The sequence below is a fragment of the Cynocephalus volans genome, chromosome 6, assembly GCF_027409185.1.
Source record: "Cynocephalus volans isolate mCynVol1 chromosome 6, mCynVol1.pri, whole genome shotgun sequence".
NCBI lineage: Eukaryota > Metazoa > Chordata > Mammalia > Dermoptera > Cynocephalidae > Cynocephalus > Cynocephalus volans.
The window spans coordinates 43,632,077-43,650,042 of record NC_084465.1 but is presented as its reverse complement, the minus strand read 5'-3'; the positions used below and the strand labels follow the sequence as shown (position 1 = coordinate 43,650,042).

Sequence of the window (17,966 nt, the reverse complement as noted above, 5' to 3'; positions counted from 1 at the left end):
TCTAAGACTCTTTAAATTAATCAATATATTTGTAGTGGATTGAATTATGTCCCCCCAAAAGTCAATGAAACTCAAAAAGTATCCCCAAGTTTTATGTATTAAAAACTTGGTCCCCACTGTAACTGTTAAGAAGGTGGGAAATCCTATAATGGTAATTAAAAAGTGGAGCTTTGAAGAGATGATTGGATTGTAGGGCCGTGCAGTAGTGAATGGATTAAAAATGGTGGTCATGGGCATGATCCTGAGGGCTTTAAAAGAAGAGGAGAGTCTCTCTCTGCTCTCTCTGCTCCACCATTTTCTCAATGTGATACCCTGCCATCACTGTTGCCACCACCAAGACCTTCACCAGCTGTGTTCCCTGGACTTTGGACTTCCCAGCCTCAGAAACTGTAAGCAATAAATTTCATTTTCTTTATAAATCACCCAGTTTCAAAATTTTGTTATAAGCAACAGAAACGGGCTAGTACAGTATTAAAAAGTGTGAAATTAGTGCAGAAATAGACAAATACATGAAAGCAGCATAATTCATTTTGGTATAAAATTCTTTAAATGGGTAAATGTATTAAGAAAGTATGATATTAGTGCAGAAGTAGATGAATATATGAATGGAACAGAAGGAAGCTGTGGTGTTTTTAAAATATCTACAAATTCTTTAACAAGCACATTCTTCAAAATGTGGAGCCTAATTCCTCTCCCCTTAAGGGGGAGTCAGACTTAGTGACTTGCTACTAGTAAACAGAACATGACACAAGTGATGCTGTGTAACTTCTGAGGCTAGTAGTAAAAAGGATAGCTTCTGCCAGGTTTGCTGTCCTCTCTCTCAGATCGTTACTTTCAGGCAAGCCAGTGTGCCCCGACGTGAGGACAGCCAGCCCTGGCAGAAATCCATGTGGAGAGGAATGGAGGCCTCCCTCCCACCAACAGCCAGCACCCACTCGCCAGCCATGTGAGTGAACCACCTTCAAGGCAGGTTCTCCAGCCTCAGTTAAGCCTTCTGATGCCTGTGGCTCGGGATGAAATCTTAACTTCAGCCTCCAGAGAGACCCTGCACCACAACTGCAGAGATGAGCTCCTCCTGAATTTCTGACCCATGGAAACTGTACAAGAAGATAAGGTTTTAAGCCACTGAGTTTTGGGGTAATTTGTTTGCAGAAATAACTAATACCATACTAAACCCAGAAAAAGACACAAAGACACAATGAAACTTGGTTTGATAAAGTGAACATTCACAGTTGGAGGAGAGGAAGCTGAATTAACAAATGATGCTGAACAACTAGTCACAATTCAGAGGGGGAAAAAATCAAAGCTAGACATTCACTTAATTCATTGTAAGAAAATAAAGTCCCTATAATTCAAGTATTAAATGTAATAAATGAAAACATAAAACTAATAAAGGAAAATAAAGGCAAACAGTCTTTTAAGGGTAGAAAGATGCCTCTGTGAACATCTTATCAAACCCAGAAAACATAAAAGGAAAATACTGATAGATTTGACTACATAAAAATCAAAACATATAATAAATAAGGTTAAAAGATAATCAGCATGACATAAAAAAATTGCAATATATATTAATCACAAAGGCTCAATATCTCTAAAATTATATAATTCTTATAAATTATAAGAAAAAAGGCCAAAGTTCTGACAGAAAAATAAAATACATGAAAGGCATTTCACCGAAAGCAAAATATATATATTATATAATTATATAAAAATGTATAACCACATATTTTTAATAATAAATGAATACAAATTAAAACAAAATATCACTTTTTTAGCCTATGTGACTGTCAAAGATTTTAAAAACTGACAGTACCCAGTAGGGGAAAATAGAACTTTTCATGTTCTGCTCGGTGTAAATGGGTACAACCTTTCTTAAATGTAATATGGTAATATGTACCAAAATATTACATGAATACACCTTCCAATGCAGAGATACCACTTGTAGAAATGTATCTTACAGGAGAAAAGATATGATCCAGGATTTTTAACACACCATTATTTATAACAGTGAATGCAGAGGATTAGAAATCTTGATTCTTGTTTGATTTTTAGACAGGGCTCTTTAGCTAAAAAAACTTATGGGACAAAAGTCCTTAGCTAAGAGGCAATGGCCTACAGCTAGTGGGGCAAAAAGCCCATCTAATCAATTCTAATCAAGTATATGTTGATTCTCAGTTGATTTTCAGTATAGAGTTTTTATGTAATGTGTAATGCATGTATGGGATAAAAGTCCTTGGCTAGGAGGCAATGGCCTACAGCTAGTGGGGCAAAAGCCCATCTAATCAATTCTAATTACTTTTTAGGGATGGGATTATGTACTTTCATTATTTAACATACTGATTGTTGTTAAAAGACTTGAAAGAATTGCTGTAGGGACAAATGTGAGAAAATGTTTGCTAAGGGCAAGCTATTTGTTGGTGGAAACTTTAGAGACAATTATACTTAGATTTAATCATAAGAATGTAAGTTTTGCTTAAATCATTTAAGGAGAGGCTATACTTTAGATAATGACCACAGTTTGATCAATTTAGCTTTTCACAAATTGTACTCTGGAATGTCACATTGTTAATTTAAATAATGTTACTAGTTTCTGTAGTTTAAGCTATACTTAGCTGTAGATTACTTTTGTCACATTGCCCACGTTGCTGTGTCCTTTTGAAATGACTGAACCAACTGATTTTTCTTATGAAACTTCCTTGTCTTTACAATAAAAACAGACGCTAACTTTGAATTGGGGCTGTACCCAGTTTCTCCTTCTAAATGAGCAGTTACTGAGGTGCAGTCCCTTCAGGCTTCTCATTGCATTCATGTTGCTTTGAGTTATCTTGCATCTCCATTACACACCAAGAAGTGTAACAAGTGAAAAACTGAAAACAACCTAAATGTCCACAAATATGTAAATAAATGATGGCATGCAAACAGCAGAATAATTTGCAATTTTTTTTTTTTCTTTTTGTCTTTTTCGTGACCGGTACTCAGCCAGTGAGTGCACCGGTCATTCCTATATAGGATCAGAACCCGTGGCGGGAGCGTCGCTGTGCTCCCAGCGCCACACTCTCCCGAGCACACCACGGGCTTGGCCCTAATTTGCAATTATTAAACAGGACAGTATATAGCTATATTGCTCAATATTGTTTTCAAAAAAAGTTGGAAATATGTATGATACAAAGCCATTTATGTGAATTTTATACACATATCATCATCACCATTATCATCATAGAAAGAGGTCCAGTACAAACAATATGAACCAAAATGATGATAGTATTTACTTGCAGTTAAGGGACTTTTATTTTCTTCCTTATGTTTTCCCATATTAAATTTTCAATAATGGCTATATATTATCTACATATCCTAAGGCAAAAATAATATTATAGTCTTTTCTGTTACAACAGATATTTCTTTAATGTAAATTAGCTGATATTCAAGAAAATAATGTCAGTAAAATTTGAAAGTTGTGTTGGTTCCTATACAATTTTCCCAGTCTCATTTAGTGGCTGTAAGACTTTCCACTGTTAAGCTATAAGGAAGCTGACAGTGTAAATGAAGAAATGCAAAGATATTTTCCCCTGAGTTTAAAATAAAATAAAATCAATAAGTCAACACCCTGGAGCAGATTTTTTATTTTGATGAAATTGGTCTATTTTAGAAGTAGATGAATTTAAGGACCTACAACTCAAAGGAAGAAAATCTGGGTTTAAGGCTAAGATTGACTGTGATGTAGGGGGCAAATGCCAGTGGAGATTTAACACTGTTTTTCTTATAGCTGCTATTTTGTTAGACCTGTTTATAAAATTCCACTGGTTTCAAATGATCTGTCCCTAGCCCTATTTTCTATATAAGCCCTATAATTTTTAGGGCATGATTTTGCAGAATTAACGACTTTTAGGAATGCATATATGGCATTAATAGCAGAAGTGCCTCTACTATCCTGAGTAAAATGCATTGAGGTAGAGAAACATTTCATTAAAAAAAAAAGAAAGAGATAAAAAAAGGGAAAGAAAGGAAAGATGGAAAAAAGGAAGGAAGAAAAGAGAAGAGAAACTACACTTCATTTTGCTTCAGTGGGAGCTTCTAATGAAAGATATTAAATGCAGGGCAAAACAATCTCATTAATGTTCTTGATTTATACCACACATTTTGATTATATAAAATATACAGCCAGGCGCTACATAATGCTGTTTTGGTCAACGACAGACATGTAACTTAGGTGTATAGTAGGCTATACCATCTACTAGATTTATTTGTACATACACACTATGATGTTCCCATGACAACGAAATTGACTAAAGACACATTTCTCAGAATGTACCACCATCATTAAGCAACAAATGATTATATATAAGAAAAAATGTACACAGCAAGGTCAAGGGTTTGGATCCCCATACCAACCAGCCACTAAAAAAAAAAAAAAAAAGAAATGGTCCTTGCCGCCACTAGAAGCTTAAATCCAAACAAGACAGATAATTTAACAGTCATCAGCTCCGGTGGGGGAGAGCAGGAACTAATTCCAATTAACTTTTGAACACAGTATTTAATTATATATCCTCAGTGGGGGTGGGGGGAGGAAAAATGTGAACAATGAGAGAAACAGTTCTGAAACTATTTTATATAGATGCACTGTAGGATTGAGCAAATGAATACAGGTATTAGTTGGGAACTAGAGTGCTCATTGTGGGAAACAAGAGATATAAGTACACAGGGGGAAGTCAAGGAAGGATGCTGTGAGGTCCTAGAGACAAAGACAAAGAAGTAACAATGAGTATATCTAGCACTCAGCTCTTAAGTTCTAATACCATCCCCCACTGTAAGGAACCATAACTCCTCAGAGAAAGGGTTGATTCCAGGTCTGGGGGCAGGGAAGGTATAAAATGAGTCTAGAACATATTATGCCACCAAGAAGTGTTCAGAAAAAAGATGGAAGTACATCCAAAGGACACAGGAATTTGTTTGAAAGGTGTTCCCACTTGCTAAATATGAAAAAATTTGATAACTTAAAAAATGTTTTTAATGAGTATAAGCCAGTGAAAAATAGCTTTGAATTTTCTTATTTTCTGAATTTGGGCAATATTAAAGAAACGGGTGTTTAACTTCAACAGATAAATCAGGTGATACTAATTTAATTTCATATAAGCAATTAATACCACAAAAAAATTTTGTAAGTAAATAAAATGCAAAATATTATTTTAAAATAAGTTTTCTTTGTGATCACTCTCAGAAATACATCAGAAATGATGCGCTCTCACGGGTACAAAAAAAATTTCAATTCATAATTTATCCTTCTACACTAATTTCCAAAGAATAATTGTTGAGCTGAGTTAAAGTTTTTCACTGTTCTTTGATTATTATACCTGCATATCCAACTGTTAAATGAATTTGGGACCCAGCACTAAAATAGAAAGTTTGTGAATCTGAAGACTGTTTAAAATGTACACTGTTTTATGAATTATTAGTACTGGTATACAATGGTTGGACCCTCATAGGTTTATTAAGAAACAGCTGACACTGAAATTATCTGAGCCTAAAGGACACATTGGGAGAAGCAGAGAAATCACTATAAAAAAAAAAATGAACTGAATCGGCATCTCTTTGGTATTTACTCCTTTCACATCAATAAACATTTATTGGATACCTGCTATGTGCCAGGGATCATACTTGTTTCTATACTGAAAGAATAAAGATCTGTTTCTATGTCTATACAGATATTGCATAATGTTCACTTTTCCTTCTTTCACATTGTTATTTTGAATTATTCTAGCCTTGTGATAAGATTAAGAAAGCCATAAAAATAAAATGAAGAAAGATTTTCTAAAGGAGAGAGGCCATTGGGGATGTTATGGGCAGACCAACTATACAGTACTCTATACTCTCTGGTCCTTCTACTCTCAGATCACCCAAACAGCTGTCCCAAGGTCAACATGGTAGTTAGCCAAAGTGCCCTCTCCTGAAAACATACAACTCATCTCATCCTAACTTCCTCCTGCTTGAAATTCTTCAATAACTTGCCATTTCCTAAAGCATAATATCAAATTGCTTAGATTTAGTATATGAGGTTAATTATGATTAGATCCCTAATCTTGTCACTTCCATTCTTTCATTGAGACATCATGCACCAACCAAACCCAGCTATATGCAATTTCTAGAATGTGCCATACTTTTACTTGTCTCTGAGCCCTTATACATGCTCTTCCTTCTGTCTTCACCACTCTTCCCACCTTTCTTTGTCCTGGCCAACCCTTATTCATCCTTCAGGGTAGCTTAGATGTCACTCTACTGGGAAGTGCAACCTGACTGTCCAGGTCTGAATTCAATGCCCTTTCTGTGTGTTCCCATAAAATCCTATGCTTCTCCTAGCATAGCATTCATCACACTTGATTTTCTCATCCTTACTCCCAATTGGGTGAGTTTTGTAAGGACAGAATCTTGTTCACTGCCACACGCCAGTGCCTTGCACTTAAGTGTTCAATGTTCAATCCAGTTTTTTTGAAGAAATTAATAAATCACTTCCTATAATTACTAAAACTATTTTTTAAAATAATCATTGCGGTAAGCTAACCACATAACTTCCTGTCTATGTAGAGTATCTACATCATATTCAAAATATGATGGATTGGGCTGGCCATTTAGCTCGGTTAGAGCACAGCCTTATAACCTCAAGGTCATGGGTTCAGATGCCCATACCAGCCACAAAAAAAAAAAAAAAAAAAAGATGGATGTTGTGGAGACATAGATTGAGAAAAAGGCATTGCCCAACCACAAGCAACAAATTGAGTATGTGTATGTGCATATGTCTGACTATCCCCATCTCTCATGTGATAGTTTTACTTCACAGTTGAAGATATTTATGGATAAAGTGATTTTTAAAGAAATTATACATATACATAGATATATGTACACACATATATAGATACATATATGTACACTGAACTTAAGGAAGTTAATTTTGTGGTGCTTTTTTCTTCAATAAATCATAGCACAGCACTCATGTCTAAAGGCAATAAATATAGGTATAACAAGGACAAAGTAATTTTCATAACCCATTCAACTACAAGGCATTTTTCAATTAACAGCTTATTTTTAGAAAGTGTTTAGTTTGTTCTTCCTTAAAACTGATGTTTTTCAATCTGTGCTCCATGGCATCCCAAGGATTCCCTGGAGGCTTGAGGGCCGAGGGAAGTAGGCACTAAGTAAGCAGAGCTCTGAGTCCTGACCCCCTGCCTCAATCACAGCCACTCTGCTTTTATTTATTGGATTATTTTTTATTTTAAATAATGGAATTCAAGCAAGATTTTCCTTGAAGAATGTTTCTTTACATTAAAATAAGAAAAGAAAAGAAAAAAGGTGAAAAACCACTGCCTTAAAGAATCAGCAGAGGATTGAGGTTTGCGCTGCATAATTTAAGCCCTAACGTCTTTCATATTTCTTGGTTAAACTAAATTCATCTCTGTCAGGTTTATAGGCGCATCTTTGAGCTAAAATGAGAGATGTAGAAATATCCAGGTAGAGGCCAAACAACATGGGGTTTGAGAAAAATATTTATTCTCTGATGCAGCTATTTCTAAATTTACTTATCTTATTATGTTTAATAACATTATATATGTATGTATCCTCTAGTTAATGATTTATAATATAGAACACCAAAATAATCTTTCAACAAAAAAGGCCTACTTTAAATACAGCCAGCTGCTATGTTTTATATACTGTACACAAATATCCCATCACACTTGAACAGTTTCTTAGTAAAAAGATCACCCTAAATGGAAAAATCCACCAAATTCACACTTAACTAGCAATTTTAGCAATTTTGCCAATCAAGAAACAAAAAGAGAACCTGGCAACTGAAACCAGGGGGTACTTCATCATGCAACATTCAGACCAGTGGGGAGAATTCAATTTGCTGGTGAAAATACATTGCTATGGGTTGAATGTGTTCCCTAAAATTTCACACATTGGAAACTTGATACCCATTTAACAGTGTTAAAGGGATGGGAAATCTAATTATGGTATTTCAAAAGATGGGGCCTTTAAAAGGTAGTTGGATGGGCCGGCCCATGGCTCACTTGGGAAAGTGTGGTGCTGATAACACCAAGGCCATGGGTTCGGATCCCTATATGGGGATGGCCGGTTGTCTCACTTGGGAGAGTGTGGGTGCTAACAACACCGAGTCAAAGGTTAAGATCCCCCTACCAGTCATCTTAAAAAAAAAAAAAAAATGGTGGTTGGATCATGAGGACTGTGCTGTCATGAATGGATTAGTCCATTCGTGGAGTAATGAGTTATGTGTGTGGACTGACTGCTTTATAAGGAGATCACATGAAAGAGCTCATGCCATTCTCACCATGTGATACCCTGCATCACCACAGGACCATGCAGAGAGTTCTCACCCAGAATAAGGCCCTCCCCAGATGCACCCCCTGGACAGTGAATTCCCAGCCTCCAAAAAGGTAAGAAATAAATTTTATTTCTTTATAAATTACCTAGTTTGAGGTACTCTGTTATAAGCAACAGAAAAGGGACTAATATGCTCAGGAGTGATGTGCAGAAATGAGACACCCTTCAGCCAGTCTGTGCACAAGTGTGGAACTGTGGAATGGCACTCAACTGAAAGTCAGGGAAACACCTGCAATCAAGTGCCAGCTGTGTAACTTTACAAGTTACATGCATCTAAAACTTTAGAGGGGCTAGCCAGTTAGCTCGGTTGTTTAAAGTATGGTGCTAATAACACCAAGGTCCAGGATTCAATCCCTGTACCAGCCAGCACCCCCCAACTTTTTTAATTAGTTAAAATAAAATAATAAAAATAAAAAAAATATGAATGGAAAAATATTCTACAAGGATATTCTTTGAGTGGTAGATTAAAGGTGATTAAATGTTTAAAAAATTAAATTAAAATAAAACCTTTAGAGCTGAACATATAGAATTATTCATAAGTTCTACAGAGCTGAGAAGCAATTAATCTAACTTTCATCTCTTCTGGGAAACTTTACATGTGCAGTCTATCCCACAATGCTCTTCTACCTCCAAACTCCTCTGGTATTCACTAGCCACACCTGTAGGAATGCTGGTCAGAGCTCACTCCATCGTCATGGCCTTCCGGGCTGTGGCTTCAATAGTTAACAATTTTTCCCCAGCACAAGTTGCTTAGCAGCTGAGGAAGGGACAGGAACAGAATGCTAAGCTTGAGATAAGGGGAGTGACAACAGCAACCCCAAAGATAAACAACAGGAGGACATGGAGTGCCTGGGAATCTGACACTTCAGCAGCCTTTCTCTTTGGCATAGCTACATTGTTATCTCTAAGTCCCTTATAAGCCTCAACTCGCCCCACCCCCTGCCTTGGGGTGCAGAGAAAGCAGTTGCACAGCACTGAGATGGATCCATACTCTGCCCAATCCCTGTAAGTAACCTCCCATCAATAACAATAATAACAATAATAAACTCCTTGTAAACCATACAGAGTTGCCTGCTTCATTCTTTGGTCTCAGGATACTTTGTCAGTTTGGTGAGCATCATACTGTTAGTTCACACTTGGTACACAATATTGTTAGTGACAGTTTTATAAGTATGTCAAATCTCCCCAACTAGATTGTAAGCACCTATCAGCAAGGACCATGTCTCACTCTTGTTATATAGCCTAAAGTTATTAAATTCTGCTAAGCATTTGCAAGTGCTTAATAAATGTATCTGACTGCTTGTTTAATTGTAGATATAGTTTATATTACCACCCATTTATAATGTTGATGGAAAGCCCATTTGGTATGGCTATGTCAGACATTCCAGTCCTTTAAAGGCCAGCCAGGGATATGAGGGAGAAAATAAGTGGCCAAATCAGGCTGTATTGAGAGCCATGCAATCCGTCTGATAATACCTCCATGCATGTGTCACTCCTCAAAAACCAAGTGCCCATCCCATTCAGGTCAGGGCTAAATTCTTTCTCTTCCTCCCACATTCAGCACCAAATTAAAAATCAGAAGACTTGGATTCAAGGGCTAGCTATGCCAATGAGTAGGTAATTCACTTCATCTATTTCAACAGACTAACGTTTTTTGTTACTGTAGAGAAAAAAATAACTTTAACATGTGCAATTTGCTTCTGTACTAATGCTTGCTAAAAACGAGAAAACATAACTAATGCCATTTTAAGCAAGGTACCTTCTAAGGGGTTAAGTAGAGGCCAGGAGGGCCCAGGCACACTAAATTCCAGGAAGGGATTAACCACCACCCGGTCCCAGGAACTGACCAGTTCCTTATCTAGAGGCCACCTGGCCACAAGGAAGATAAACAATTGGGAAATACACTGTTCCTTATCAGGGTATCAGCCCGCTAAAGCTCCCCAATAAATCTAAAGGTCACCTCAGATAACCCGTAAGCAGTATACAACTCATCCTGTTGCAAAAAGTCTGCCTACCAAACTGTATAAAAAGTGCTTGTGTTAAGAGCTAGGGGGTCGCTCCTGTCCAGGAGACTGAGTGACCCCAGCATGCTGGAATAAACTCCTCTTGCTTGATTGCAGAGGTCTCTGTCTCATGGTCTTTGTGAGGTGAGCCATCCCGACGTGTGGGATTTGTGCACAGTGCACAAGTCTTACATTTTTGGTGCATTGGCCGGGAAACGGCTCTCTCTCTCCGGGACCAGAGACTAGAGAACGGAGGATTGCTCGAGCAGATACTGCAGTTGTCTCTGTCTGTCTGCTGTGTCTGTCTTTGAGTCTTCTTTGTTGTTTACTGTAATCTGGTTTTGGGTTTTTTGGTGGCTCCAGGACGGAGACACCGATCTGGTTTCAGATTTTCTGAGGCTCCGAGGCGGAGCCATCGGTCTGTAGTGGTCATAGCGGTGGGTAGACGTACCGGCACATCGAGGCCACAGGAATCCTGGAGGACGCTCCAGATTCCTCTGTGGGAGACGAACAAGTTCGCCTCCACGGGAGATCTCTAGGAAGGAGACCCCTCCCGAGTTCTCTGATAATCTGGTTGTGGCGCCCATGGCAGGGGCGCGTCAGTGTTTTGGTTTTTGTTTGTCTGGCTGCGTGTGTGTGGGGACTGACAATTTTCTGGGGCGACATGGGGCAGTCTGTCTCTACCCCTTTAACTCTAACTCTGAAATACTGGACTGATGTGAAGGAAAGGGCTAATAATTTGTCTGTGCAGGTTAAAAGGAAGAAGTGGACGACACTTTGTTCTTCAGAGTGGCCGACTCTCCAACTCGGGTGGCCCGCTGAAGGTTCCTTCTCTCCACCGCTGAAGGTTCCTTCTCTCCGCCACTGATCACGGCGGTAAAAAGGAAGATTTTTAGTTCTGAAAGTTACCCAGACCAGATCCCTTATATCATTGTCTGGGAAGATCTAGTCATGGATCCTCCTCCATGGGACCATCCCTTTGTTCCCCTAACAGGCCCATTGGCTGTATCTGCTCTTCGAGAAATGGAAAAGAAACCAGAGGTCCTGCCATCCACTGACCCGGAATGGCTTCTTTCTGATCCTCCTCCTCCTCCCTATCCCCCTTCTCTCTGACCACAGGCAGTCTGCCCATCAGATCCGCCATAGGACCCACAAGAACCCGAAAGAGGGCCTGCTCAAGGGACACGCAGTAAATGAGTGGCCTCTTCAGAGGCAATTCCTATCTTCCCCCTGTGGGCTTATGGCCCTTCTGATGAAGAGGGCAACCAGCCCTTACAGTACTGGCCTTTCTCCTCTTCCGATCTTTACAACTGGAAATCTCAGAATCCCCCTTTCTCTGAAAACCCCCAGGGTCTCACTAACCTTGTAGAATCCCTTCTCTTTACTCATCAGCCCACCTGGGATGACTGCCAGCAGCTCCTCCAGGTCCTGTTCACCACTGAGGAGAAACAAATCCTCCTGGAGACTCAAAAGAACGTTCCAGGAAATGATGGGCAACCTACCCTCCTCCCTGATGTTATAGATGCAGGATTCCCGTTGACCAGACCAAACTGGGATTTCAACTCGGCAGAAGGTAGGGAGCACCTGAAGGTCTATCACCAGGCTCTAATGGGAGGTCTCCGAGGGGCAGCAAAATGCCCCACCAATTTGACTAAGGTAAGAGAGGTAATCCAGGGGCTCAATGAGTCTCCGTCAGCATTTTTGGAGAGACTCATGGGGGCATTCCGTCAGTTTAACCCATATGATCCTAGTAATGAGGAGCACAAGGCTACAGTGACAGTTGCTTTTATTGACCAGTCTAGTAGAGACATCAGGAAGAAACTGCAGAAGCTGGAAGGGTTACAAGATAAGTCGTTGCGGGAATTAGTGCAGGTGGCTGAAGAGGTTTATCATAATAGAGAGTCAGAGGAAGAAAAAGAAGAGAGAAAACAGAAAAAGCAGGAGGCTAAAGAAATAAAGAGGGAAAAGCACCAAGAAAGAAATTTTCACAAAATTCTGGCCACTGTAGTCAGGGAAACTAGGAAGCCCAGTACCAGACAACAGGAAGGGACCCCTGGCAAAGGATCAATGTGCGTACTGCAAGGAGAAAGGACACTGGGCCCGAGAATGCCGCAAGAAAAAGAAAAAGCCTCAGGCCCCCAAAGTCTTGGCCCTGCAGGATGACAGTGATTAGAGGGGACGGGGTTCGGACCCCCTCCCCAAACCAAGGGTAACTCTAACAGTGGAGGGGAAGCCTACTCAGTTCGTGGTAGATACTGGAGCCGAAAATTCAGTGTTACAACAAGCAAATGGACCCCTTCTCAAAAAGAAGTCATGGGTACAAGGGGCTACAGGGTACAGGCAGTACTCATGGACTACCCAAAGAACAGTGGACCTAGGCGTGGGCCAGGTATCCCACTCGTTCATGGTCATTCCTGAGTGCCCCTACCCACTACTGGGAAGAGACCTCCTCACCAAAATGGGTGTTCGAATTCATTTTGACCCTGAGGGACCTTGGGTGTTAAATCAACAAGGAAAGCCTCTCCAGGTACTCACTCTCAGGCTGGAAGATGAATACCGATTGTTTGAAAAACAAGGGCGGGAGACCGGACAGATGGACTGGTGGTTAGAAAGCTACCCCAGGCGTGGGCAGAAACTGCGGGGATAGGGAAGGCTAAGAACCGGCCCCCTGTCCACGTAGAGCTGAAGGCCCAGGCCAGCCCTATAGCTGTCCGACAATACCCAATGTCCCGAGAGGCACACGAAGGCATCCGACCCCACATTGCCCATTTGCTCCAGCTGGGGATCTTACAAAAGTGCCAATTAGCCTGGAACATGCCCTTGCTACCGGTCCAAAAACCTGGGATTAATGACTACCGACCGGTCCAAGACCTCCGAGAGGTAAACAAGCGGGTGGCCGACCTCCACTCCACAGCTCCTAACCCCTATAATCTTTTAAGTTCTTTACCTCCAGACAGGACCTGGTATTTGGTACTGGATCTCAAGGATGCATTCTTCTGTTTGCTGCTGACTGTAAAAAGTCAAGATTACTTTGCCTTCGAGTGGAAAGATCCAGAGACTGGCCTAGCAGGGCAACTTACGTGGACCCGCCTGCCTCAAGGATTCAAAAACTCGCCCACCATCTTTGATGAGGCCCTCCACCAAGACTTAGCTATGTTCCGGGCCTCTAACCCCCAGGTAACTCTGTTGCAGTATGTAGATGATCTCCTCCTGGCAGCAGCTGACAAAGAACTGTGTCTGGAAGGAACAAAGTGTCTCCTCAGAGTTGGGAGAACTGGGCTATCGAGCCTCCGCCAAAAAGGCTCAGACCTGCAAGCGACAGGTCAGTTACCTGGGGTACCTTCTTAAAGACGGGAAAAGATGGTTGTCTGAGGCCAGAAAAGAGACAGTGTTTCACATCCCGCCACCCGCTAACCCAAGACAAGTCAGGGAATTTTTAGGTACCGCCGGGTTCTGCCGCCTATGGATACCTGGTTTTGCTGAGATGGCAGCCCCATTATATCCCCTCACTAAGAACAGTCAGCCTTTCAAGTGGGGAAAGGAAGAACAACAGGCTTTTAACAACATCAAGACGGCCTTGATGTCCGCACTGGCTCTGGGGCTCCCCAACATAACCAAACCCTTCCACCTATATGTGGTAGGAAATAAGGGGGTTGCAAAGCGGGTCCTAACTCAAAAACTGGGCCCCTGGAAAAGGCCTGTAGCATATCTGTCAAAAAAACTAGACCCAGTAGCCTCAGGGTGGCCAGCTTGTCTAAGGATCATAGCGGCAGTAGCTGTTCTGGTAAAAGATGCTGACAAGTTGACTATGGGACAGAGTTTAGTAATCTCGGCACCTCATGCTTTAGAGAGTATTGTCCACCAGCCCCCCGACCGCTGGCTCACAAATGCTCGCATGACTCACTATCAGACTCTGTTACTGAACTCAGACCGAGTTACTTTCGCTCCCCCGGCGAGCTTAAATCCAGCCACATTGCTTCCAGACCCTGACCTCAACCCTCCTATCCATGACTGCCAACAAGTGCTGGCAGAGGCATGTGGATGGCGGAAAGACTTGTCAGATCAGCCTCTGATGGACGCCGAAGCCACCTGGTTTACTGACAGCAGCAGTTTCCTGGAGGAAGGAGTATGAAAGGCAGGAGCCGCTATAGTAGATGGCCAGAACCTGATATGGGCACAGGCCCTACCTACCTGCAGGAATGTTCGCTCAGAAGGCAGAACTCATTGCCCTCACAAAAGCTCTTGAACTAGGAGAGGGCAAGAGAATCAACATCTACACAGACAGCAGGCATGCCTTTGCCACTGCCCAGGTGCACGGTGCTATCTATCAACAGCGGGGTCTGAGGACCTCTGGAGGAAAAGAGATCAAAAACAAGGCAGAGATCGTAGCCCTGCTGGAGGCCCTTCACCGACCACTAAAAGTGAGTATCATACACTGCCCAGGGCACCAAAAAGGGGATTCCCCCATCGCCAGAGGAAACAACTTGGCTGATTCTGAAGCAAGGGCGGCAGCCCACGGGTCCACGCCTATTCTGTTAGTTAACGTCCCTAAGCTAGAAAAGCCCAAGTTTAAATACTCTGCTGAGGATAACCACTTTGATCAGGAAAAAGGGCGCTGGCATGCAGCGTCAGGCAAGCCTACCTTGCCACAAGAACAAGCACGCACCATGATCCAACAAATGCACCAATGGACTCATCTGGGAGTAAACAAATTGGCCCAGACTGCCCTGAGGACAAAATATCATATCATAGGGCTAAAACAATTAGCAGAACAGATAGTTAAAAGCTGTGTACCTGGTCAAAAAGTAAATGTCTGCAAAAATACAGCGGGACCTGGCAAGAGACTCAGGAGAGACAGACCAGGGGTGTATTGGGAAGTAGATTTTACAGAGATCAAGCCAGGCAGATATGGTTACAAGTATCTCCTAGTTTTTATAGACACCTTCTCCAGGTGGGTAGAAGCATTCCCAACAAAACAAGAAACAGCCACAGTCGTGGTCAAGAAAATCCCGGAAGAAATCTTTCCACGCTTCGGGGTGCCCAAGGTAATCAGGTCCAACAATGGACCCACCTTCGTTGCCAAGGTAAGCCAGGGAGTGGCCAATAGACCTAGGGGTCGATTGGAAATTACATTGTATCTATAGAACCCAGAGTTCAAGACAGGTAGAAAGGATGAACAGAACTCTAAAAGAGACCCTGACTAAATTAACCATGGAGACTGGCGTAGACTGGGTGGTGCTTCTTCCCTTGGCCCTGTTTAGAGCTAGGAACACCCCCTCCTGGTTCAACCTGACTCCCTTTGAAATTCTCTATGGTGCCCCTGCCCCCTTGACTTTACTGGGGAACGCCTTTGAAACTACTTGCCACAGTAACAGTGACTTATATGCCAGGTTGAAAGGACTACAAGCGGTGCAGAAGGAAGTCTGGATGCAGCTGGAGGCCGCCTATGAACCTGGGACCCCCAAAGTTTCTCACCAGTTCCAGGTTGGAGACACAGTCTATGTGAGACGACATCACTCCCAGGCCCTGGAACCCCGCTGGAAAGGACCTTACCTGGTGCTCTTAACAACCCCAACGGCAGTGAAGGTAGACGGGATCTCCGCTTGGATCCACGCCTCGCACGTAAAACCTGCGCCGCCAGAGGACCAAGGACCTGGAGACGCCGCCTGGAGAGTCTAGAGTTCCAAGGAGCACCCCTTAAGACTGAAAATTGTTCGGACACCCTAAATGTTGTAAGATGGAAACTCTCTTGCTCCTCTTATGCTTAACAATTCTCTTCCAGGGCGCAAGAGCTAGCAGCCCACATATCCCCAGAAATTTCAGTTGGTATGTTGTAAATGGGGTGGGAGATACAATCTGAAGTCAATCCAAGGTAACTACAGGAGGGTGGTGGCCTGACTTATTTCCAGATGTGTGTAAACTAGCTTTAGGAGCCCCAGGCAACTGGGATTTAGAAGAATACTTTGATAGCCGTAAACCCCCTATCTCCCCCAGCCCACCAGGCCATCCTGGAATATCAGGAGGGGTAGGTTGTGCAACCCCTTCTAGAAGGAGTCGGCTAAGTGCTCTCACCTTTTATGTATGCCCTGGGTTCCACCGCAACAGGAAACTCAGCTCCCGATGTGGAGAAAAAGCAGGTTATTTCTGCAAGAGCTGGGGGTGCGAGACCACGGGAGACACATATTAGAGTCCATCATCACCCTGGGATTATATAAAGGTAACTGCTAATTATACCCACCAAAAGACTGTCCCTGCCTGCAGGGGATGGTGCCACCCCCTCGAATGTCCTTCACAGATTCAGGAAAAAAAGCCATCGGATGGGAAAGGGATTTACATGGGGACTATGGTTTTATAGAACAGAATATGATGATGGGCTGTTGTTTACCATCAAACTCAAAATAGAAACCCAGTATACTGCCATAGGTCCAAATAAATACCTAATTCCAGGGTCAAACCAAAGACTACCCCAGCATCCCCAGGTACCCAACCAGAGTCCTCAGTCCCCACTGCAGGGTCAGAAGCTGCAGCACCAAAGGAAATAACTCAGCCCCCTGAGCCTAAGCCTCAAAAACAAACTGGATTATTCCGCTTAATTTCAGAAGCCTTCAAGGTCTTAAATAGTACCAACCCCAATGCTACCTGCTCCTGCTGGCTTTGTTATAATGTTGCTCCCCCATATTATGAAGGAATAGCCTTCAGAAATGAAATTAATACTACAACTGATGTCTCCAACTGTCGTTGGCAGCAACGACAGGTCAAACTCACTCTGTCAGCTGTTACGGGGCAGGGAACATGTGTGGGAAGAATACCTTCCTCACACAGCCAGCTGTGCAACCAGACTCTTAACATGACCCAGTGGTCTAGTGACACATATCTGTTGCCCCCTCCAGAAGGATGGTGGGCCTGCGCTACTGGGGTCACACCCTGTGTTAGCTTACAGGTCCTAAAAGGGACCCAAGATTTCTGTGTCTTGGTTTGGTTGTTGCCTCGGCTCGCTTATCATCCCTATGAAGAACTATTATCATATTGGGATAAAAATAATGGGAACTACCGAACCAAAAGGGAGCCCCTAAGTATCACGCTCTCTGTCCTCTTAGGCTTAGGATTGGGAGCAGCTGGGGCAGGTACAGGAGCTTCACCTCTGGTTATTCAACATCAGAATTACCAAAGCTTGCAGGCAGTCATAGATGCTGATATTAAAGAAATAGAAAATTCAATTACTAAATTACAAGAGTCCCTCACCTCTCTTTCTGAGGTGGGCCTACAGAATAGAAGGGGACTAGACCTCTTGTTCCTTCAGCAGGTGGGACTCTGCGCCACACTAAAAGAAGAATGTTGTTTTTACATTGATCACTCGGGTAATTAAAGACTCCATGGCCAAAATCAGGGAAGGCCTAGCCAAAAGGAAAAGAGAAAGAGAACAAAATCAGGGCTGGTTTGAGTCATGGTTCAACTGCTCCCCCTGGCTCACGACTCTTGTGTCAACCCTGTTAGGACCACTATTATTTTAATACTGCTTCTGACCTTCGGTCCCTGCATTTTAAATCGCCTGCTAGCTTTGGTTAGAGAACGTGT

The 17,966-nt window shown here is 42.2% G+C and overlaps 1 protein-coding gene across 8 annotated transcripts in view; it reads right to left on the bottom strand.

The window, feature by feature from the left end:
• Window positions 1-17,966, bottom strand: part of IMMP2L (inner mitochondrial membrane peptidase subunit 2) — an 896,337-nt gene that overhangs the window by 857,157 nt on the left and 21,214 nt on the right. For 2 of the 8 annotated variants that reach the window (XM_063100444.1, XM_063100450.1), the window contains exon 3: window positions 16,464-16,544. The exons of 3 other annotated variants lie outside the window; for them this stretch is intronic. The gene's annotated coding sequence lies outside the window, so the exon portion shown is untranslated. Of the gene's footprint in view, window positions 1-959; window positions 1,024-15,944; window positions 16,016-16,463; window positions 16,545-17,633; window positions 17,786-17,966 lie in introns of those variants that run through there. 3 more of the 8 variants (XM_063100446.1, XM_063100447.1, XM_063100448.1) reach the window with 3 other exon arrangements.